A 7,901-nucleotide genomic window follows, 5' to 3' on the forward strand; every position below is an offset into this window, starting at 1 on the left:
AAATGACATCTAAAGACCATTTCATACTTTGGGTTACAACTCATTTCAAAGATATATGCAAATCAGTGCTAAATATGTAGCAATGAGTTAAACGATATGGTTAAATTGTATTATTAATTATACTTAAATTGTTTGTAATATATATTTAAGACAGTTTAGAATTTACATTATTGAAATATCACTGGAACTTTTAAAAAAATGGTTTGAAATTAGCAAAGTCCCTTTTCTAGCTATTGTAGTTTGACCCTTAACCTTGTGATATCATATACTTAAATATAACTTATCTCAAAATTTCCTCTCTCTATTTTACTTAATAAAATCTCTAGAAAACAAACATTTTCATCTTATGTATAGTCTGTATTTATGTTTGTGAGATAAAAACATAGCTGAGCATACAATTATCTTCGTTCTATATTTCCAGACACAAATCTAAAAAAACATAATATGTAAAAATGCCTGACTTACACATTTTAATTTATTTTAGTTAAAACAAAAGCTTTAGCAATTAATACCTTACTATCTCTCTTTTCTAGCAAGTACCAGCTTTGATCCCTAGCACAAAAATGTTAAATGAAGAATCAGATGTCTGACTGATAGAATTAACATATAAATTGACAATGATACATTTGAAGGAAAATGTTTAAAAGCTCATGTATTACTATGTGAAAATGGTAAATATAAATATATCATTATAAAGAAATATTAACATTATATAGCTAACTATGGCCTCTGAGAATCGTGTGGTTCTTAAACGTCCATGCCCATCAAAATATGACTATAAAACGGGGGTTTCAAAACACTGCCTCAAACACCTGAAACGGAGGGTGCTTTCCTGCATAATCTAAGTAGGTTTTGATTGGGCAGTTAAGACACTGAATTCTCATGACCAATGTTGGAGAACGTAAGATTTTACTACTCTGGATATCAGCCAATATTTCGAGATGAGTCTTGAGTGTAACATTAGCAGGAATAACACAAGTCTGTCTTTTCAACCTTGAGGAAAAAATGTACATCACATTGGTGGAACCCCTTAATGAAAGTAACTTCTAATATATGAAAATAGGTATCAGACGAGATATTGCCAAGACTTGTGTGGCAATTCCGTGAAGAAGATGTACAAAGTAGGTTTGAAATGAAGGTTAATAAGTTTACCTTATGTGTCTTAAGGCAAGATTATTCAAGGTTTTAAGTGCTTCAGTTTCTAGACCTAGTGAGGAGACGGTTCAGAAAAAAATAAGCTACATTTAGTATTAAGCTGAATGTATTATTGAGCAGGTATTTGGTTATAAATCAAAACCGTTTATGTTTCATGAGAATTTCGTATCCCTTGAAGTGAGACAAATTTATGCCAAAACATTTTACGCAAAGTACATTTATCTCAACCATTTTATATCATTGATAATTAAGATTATGGCATCTGTTAAAAGATAAACTGAGGCATATTAAAATTTTAAGTTTATCTGAGCAAAAAAAGAAAGAGCTGTACAAAATTAAAGATTTATAGGCTTCAGGGAGTAAGGACAAGGAAGCTATAGGAGGGTTAAAAAAAAGGCACGTTGGTTATTACAGGTAACTTCCCTTTAGGAGATGGCAGGGGGCATTGGGCCCATTACCTAACATAGCACTGATCTGTTGATTCCCAATCACTGCTTTAAGATTTCATGTCTGCGAAATGAATTCAGGCTAGGTTTGGTGTCCTGGGGTGTGGCATAAAAAGCACCATTTGGAGCCTATTGTCTTGTTTTTAACACACAAGCAAAGAGGAGACTAGTGATGAGCATATCTAGATAAAGAGACAAAGGTGCTTCTAAAAGGAAGCATGTGAATACATAATACAAAAGCATTTTTTTTATGTGAATAACCTAAGTGATTTGCCCTGGCTGGTTTAGCTCAGTGGATTGAGCATCGGCCTGCGAGCTAAGTGTCGCTGGTTCGATCTTCCAGTCAGGGTACATCAGAGAAGGAAAACTCTGACTCCAAAAAACCTCCGCTGCCTTGCGGCATACCTCTTCAGGGGAGAGGCTAAGGGAGTAAACCCCGACAGAAAATCCGGAGCCGGAGTCCCTAAGGCGGTTTGACGTTGTAGTCAACACCGGCAACTCCTGCAGCGCACCTGAAGCCAAGCTGTATTGACTCCGTCTTTCCCTTGGACCCTTCAGCTGCGAAGAGAGGGGGGGTCTACTGCATGGGCAACAGCAGACCCTCCATATCACCCTGCCCAGGCTCTGTAGCTTCAGCTTCACTGGAGAGGACACTCCAGCGTCATCGCAAGATGTCGATTCAACACGGGAGGAGACAGATACCGTGTCACTCCCGAGTCGGACTGCACAACCATTCTCGGCGGTGCAGATAGACTCTTAAGAAGCTACACCATCGTCTCTCGAGACGGACGGCTGCCGACGGAACCTAAGTGATAGTTAAAATTTGGTGCATATGGGATCGGTCCTTTGCTATCTTAAAGCCAGGCTGTCACACTCTACAGGAAAACATTCCAAAATAGATTGTAAGTTAAACTTTGTATTTAGGGTGTATCAAAAGACATTTGGAACATAGAAATAACTTAAATTAGATGTTAAATTAGCTTAACAATAATTCACAACCTTCAAGCAGGCAATTAGTGTGTGATCAATCCCGAGACGGAATGCATGTCAGTGCTTCTTTTTGAATGGCTTTCTGACATCATACATTAATTATAGGTGTGTTTAAATGAAAAATAAATAACAGAGAAAAATTAATGAGTGATAGGTGATAAGGGTTTTTCACACCGTAATCATTCAAGTTATTGTCTATATATATACAGTATTCATTATTGAATATAAAGAAACTATTCTCTCTCCTGTCTTTAAAAAAGCATATAGGATAAAGAATAAAAAGAAATGTTAAATGGTGACTTGAGGTTATCTGTCACTTTATTTCAACAGGAACGTTACCACGTATTGTTCAATTATGAGTTATGAAATTTATCATTTTGCATCTGGTTGTCAGCTATGGACAGAAAGGAAGAATCATTGTTAGCTAAAAACATGTGTAAAAGAAAATGGCTTAGGCATTATGAGTAAACTTGAAGAAAATACAGAAATTTTAGTGGAAAAAAGAAACAAAAATTTCTAAGAGCATTTTATTTAATTGGAAAAGAAATAAATGACAAGTTACATTTGCTCATTTATTTATTTTTTCTTAAGCATTCAATAGATTTTTCAAATTTGGTTAGTAAAATCATGCATATGTATGGACCAAAACAAGAGCAAATCAATTATAAATATATTTTCTAATGAAGTGTTATGACCAAATTTCCCAAAATAAAACATAATAATACATTTTTTAAAATGGTCTTTAAAAATATTTTTTTGATCATTAACCTCTATCTTCATTTCTGGTGATAGAAAAATAGAAAAATATTCAGCTTTAAGATGAATTATCCAATAGACACTAAAAAAAGGAATAATGCTGTTATATATTTATGTCACTTTTAACATTCTCCTGTGAGAGACTGAATATAAAGTTGACAAGGGTCAGAACTTACACAGAAATAGAACTTTGATTCAGTGACCACAAGGGGACTCCAAAACATCTCTGTAGCAATTGGCCCATAATGGTCAGGATTTGGTCACTAACTGCCAACTTTTCTCCTTCGCCACCACTTCGCCTCTCCCTCTTCCTCATCTAACTCAGGACCAGACACACACACAAAAAAAAACAAATTAGATCTCCAAACCAATCACATAGGTTGCCTCATGCTTCTTGTGGGCATGATTCTAGCTTCTCCATGCCAACACCTTCCACTCAATGCACAACTGAAGCCTTCTCTTCTGTTCACCGTAAAGCTTTTTGCTTCCCTGCCTGCCTTTGAGTCTGCCAAATGCCACTGATGATGGTTGGCTCTTTTGCTCTAGCAAGCTCTGAATAAACACTCTCTGCTTGTTCTTATTTGGGTGTACACCTTTTTTTTTTTTATCCCTAAATTCTTCAGAAAATTTGTATTAATTCTTACTTGACTACATATCTGTAGTACAATTACAACTGTGGTATAAAGCCCCTTATTTTTAATTGAAGTCCCTAAAAAGCTTTATAGTTGCTTTTCTTCTATGATTACAGACTGTGCACATGTGTCTAGAAATGGAGTCACTAGATTTCCTGTGCGACGTAGCCACTCTACCATGATTTAAATCATATCTTAGTCATTACTTAAGTCCTTTAAAATATGCATTTCTTTTCACTCTTCTAGTCCTCTGTTTATCACCTACAAAATAGAGATGTTGGATTATATGATATCTAACTTGGGTATTTTTTTACAACTCTAAAGCTTATATTTCAGTCAAATATCCACTTTCTTATCTCTTTTTATTTAATAATTTAAAAACATTACTTTTCAGTGAAACTTTCACTAACAGTTTTTAACTACCACAAAGGCAACATAAAAGTCCTAATATACAGAAATTTCCAAATAATCACTAATTGTTAAAACAGACTCCATTTAACAAGAAGCGACTGTCATACATTTAGTCCTCAGAATTGGTCACTCACTAATTGATTGAATAACTCTTTCAATCACCACCCACACTCTCACTAGCACTATTGTCCTAAAACACAGATATCATCTAACACTTCACCTAACATAAAACCTTTATGCGACCTTACTTTACTCACTATTCCTAACCTATATCGACTTTGTGACATTATAAATACATATTTGTGAATAAATCTATCTTGCCTACCAAGCCAGAGTTCCTTAAAAGTAGGGATTTTATACTTACCTGGCAGGGGAGATACCATGATCACGAAGGTGGTTTTCCCAGGGCGAGGCTTATCCATTGCACTCCGGATGTGCTGACCCCTGCGATTTCCCCAAATGTGGGAAACTCGACTGCATAATTTGTGGTAGTGGGGGACAAAAAAAAAAAAAGTAGGGATCTTATTGTGGTCTTTGTATTTCTAGGGAAATAAAGTAAATACTCAGAAATTAGTTAAAGAATTATGGAATGAAGCATACATTTATCTTTGAGTTTTAACATGATTTGAAGATTCTTTGCCATTTGTGACATTGAATTAGATTTACCCTACTAATGGTTTGATTAAATGCAAGTAATCACCTACACAGAGTTCTTGCAAAGAACTCCTCAGAATCAAGGCTGAAAACAACACCCTATTGACATTGTAATCTTCAAGTAATGCTAAAATTTTTCTTTGACACTGTTTATTTCAAGATGTTAACAATTCCTAGGCTGTGCAATTAATAAACACCCATCCTTAATGTTTTGGAATGTTGTAAACACACTCTAAAAATATATTGTATTTGTTTTAATTGGTTTTAGGAAGACAAAATATTATTTATATTATAAACTTACTATGTAATTATTTGCTTAATTATTTATAATACTGATAGACTAAAAAATGCAGCTAAACAATGTGTTAAGTAAGAGACATTTTTAAATTTCACAATTCATTCACATTTATTCAATCTCCTTAATTTACTATGAGAATATATTCTTTAAATGAGGATAAGTGTGTATCTGGGTTTATTTATTTATTTGTTTGTTTGTTTGTTTGTTTATTTTTTATTTTTGGTTTTTCAATTACAGTTGTCCCCTTTTCCCCCAATTTCTCTCCCCCACCCAACCCACCCCCTCTCCCGCAATCATATCCCTCCCCGTTGTCCATGTCCATGAGTCAGTTATACGGGTTCTTTGACTAAACCCTTCCCTTACTTATCCCCCTTCTCGGCCTCCCCCCTCCCCCCTATTGACTGCTATTCTGCTCTTTGTTCTGTTTAGTTCCTTTGTTTGTGTTGTTCTTTAGTTTCCTGTATTAGGTGATATCATATGGTATTTTTCTTTCTTTGCCTGGCTTATTTCACTAAGCATAATTCTCTCCAGTTCCATCCATGTTGTCGCAAATGGCAGGAGTTCCTTCTTTCTCTCTGCTGTATAGTATTCCATTGTGTAAATGTACCACAGTTTTTTGATCCATTCATCTACAGATGGGCACTTAGGTTGTTTCCAGCACTTAGCTATTGTAAACAGTGCTGCAATGAACATAGGAGTGCGTAAGTTCTTTTGAATTGGTGTTTCAAGATTCTTCGGGTATAATCCTAGTAGTGGAGTCGCTGGTTCAAAAGGCAGTTCCATTTTTAATCTTTTGAGGTAATTCCACACTGTTCTCCATAGTGGCTGCACCAGTCTGCATTCCCACCAACAGTGCAGTAGGGTTCCCGTTTCTCCACATCCTCGCCAGCACTTGTTGCTTGTTGATTTGTTGATGATGGCCATTCTGACTGGTGTAAGGTGGTATCTCATTGTGGTTTTTATTTGCATCTTACTGATGGCTAATGATGTTGAGCATTTTTTCACGTGTCTATGGACCTTCTGTATGTCCTCTTCGGAGAAGTGTTTGTTCAGGTCCTTTGCCCATTTTTTAATTGGGTTGTTTGTTTTCTTGATGTTGAGTCATATCAGCTCTTTATATATTTTGGAAATCAGTCCCCTGTCTGTGATGTCATTGGCAAATATATTTTCCCATATGGTTGGTTTCCTTTTCATCTTGCTGATGTTTTCTTTTGCTGAGCAGAAACTCTTTAGTTTGATGTAATCCCATTTATTTATTTTGGATTTTTTTTTTTGATCAAGCTTATGTCTTTTGTCATGAGTTCGTGTATAAAACACTTAAGATATATGGTATATAGAGGAAGCATTTTGAGATCTATACACATACATGTAAACACTCCTAAAATATTTTATTATAATGATTGTATAAATGCTAAATTGTCTGAAATAAAATATATGATTCAGAAAGTATATAATCTATTGAACTGTTTGATTCACCATGTGACTATATCATAAATAGAGAAGAGCCAGCTTTTATTCTTTTTTTTGAATTTTTATAAATCATTTGGCACACCAACATTAACAGGTGTCACTAAATGTACAGAAGCATATGGAACCAATGTAGCAAGTCTGTCAGAAAAGAGATTTCCCTGTACTTCCAGCTTCACAGATGTCATAAGAAAAGTTCTCCAAGACGCTCTTCTCAAACTCAGTATTACCTGGCACCTCTAGCTGTTACCAAGGGTCCTACCTACCCTTGAGTAGGCAGTTTGCCATGCAACCACATAGGCACAAATATAAGACAGACAAAAATGTAAGTCCTGAAGATGAAATATATGTTTCTAAGGATTGTCATCTTAGGTGAACACATAAACATGACTGGGATTTATGGATTATCTTCAACAGTGTCAAATGCAACTTATCTTTAAAGGAAAACAAAAGGAAGAGAGAAAAAACTCACTGAATTACAAAACCACTTTCAGTATAATGCAATCTGATTGTGACTTGTTACCTTACTTCTCAGAATATGGACAGCATCCATCCTTCTTCTACACTTTTAATTATTTATTTTGTTAAAGAATAATTTATTGCTTATTAATCAGTGCCTTTATTTGTTTTCTTTTATTTCTCTTCATACCAATATCACTCACTCTTGCTTTATTTGACTTCATAAAACATAAGACCATTAGTATCACTTTTATTCACAAACAACAATGATTTTTTAAAATATAATCTATAGGCTGTAAGATCATTTCAAACTTTTATTACAAGTCTGATCCTATAGGTAGGAACAGTGAGAGTACTGTACAATGTAGCAAACTCTTGATATAACTAGATTTATGTTCCCATTCTACCCTGAGTGTTTTATTATTTACTGTTTTGGTGATTGTTGTTGCTATTTTTTGAAGTCTTTCCCATCAAGATCCAATTCATATGCCATTTTTTCTTGGCCAAAATAACCCATCTCTTTTCTTTTTATTCTCATTGTATTTTTGTTAGAATATCCCCCAAAATTTTTATTTCATTCTGTATTGTATTATGTACATTTTCAAATACTTATTTTTTCTGCAAAGCATATTG

At 34.6% G+C, this 7,901-nt stretch overlaps 1 pseudogene; it reads left to right on the top strand.

Annotated features, from left to right (window-relative positions):
• Positions 1-4,746: 4,746 nt before the first annotated feature.
• LOC150020268 (U1 spliceosomal RNA) lies at positions 4,747-4,927 on the top strand (annotated as a pseudogene).
• The last annotated feature ends 2,974 nt before the right edge of the window (positions 4,928-7,901 follow it).

Source organism: Furipterus horrens, unplaced genomic scaffold (assembly GCF_987537825.1).
Source record: "Furipterus horrens unplaced genomic scaffold, mFurHor1.1.pri manual_scaffold_2, whole genome shotgun sequence".
NCBI lineage: Eukaryota > Metazoa > Chordata > Mammalia > Chiroptera > Furipteridae > Furipterus > Furipterus horrens.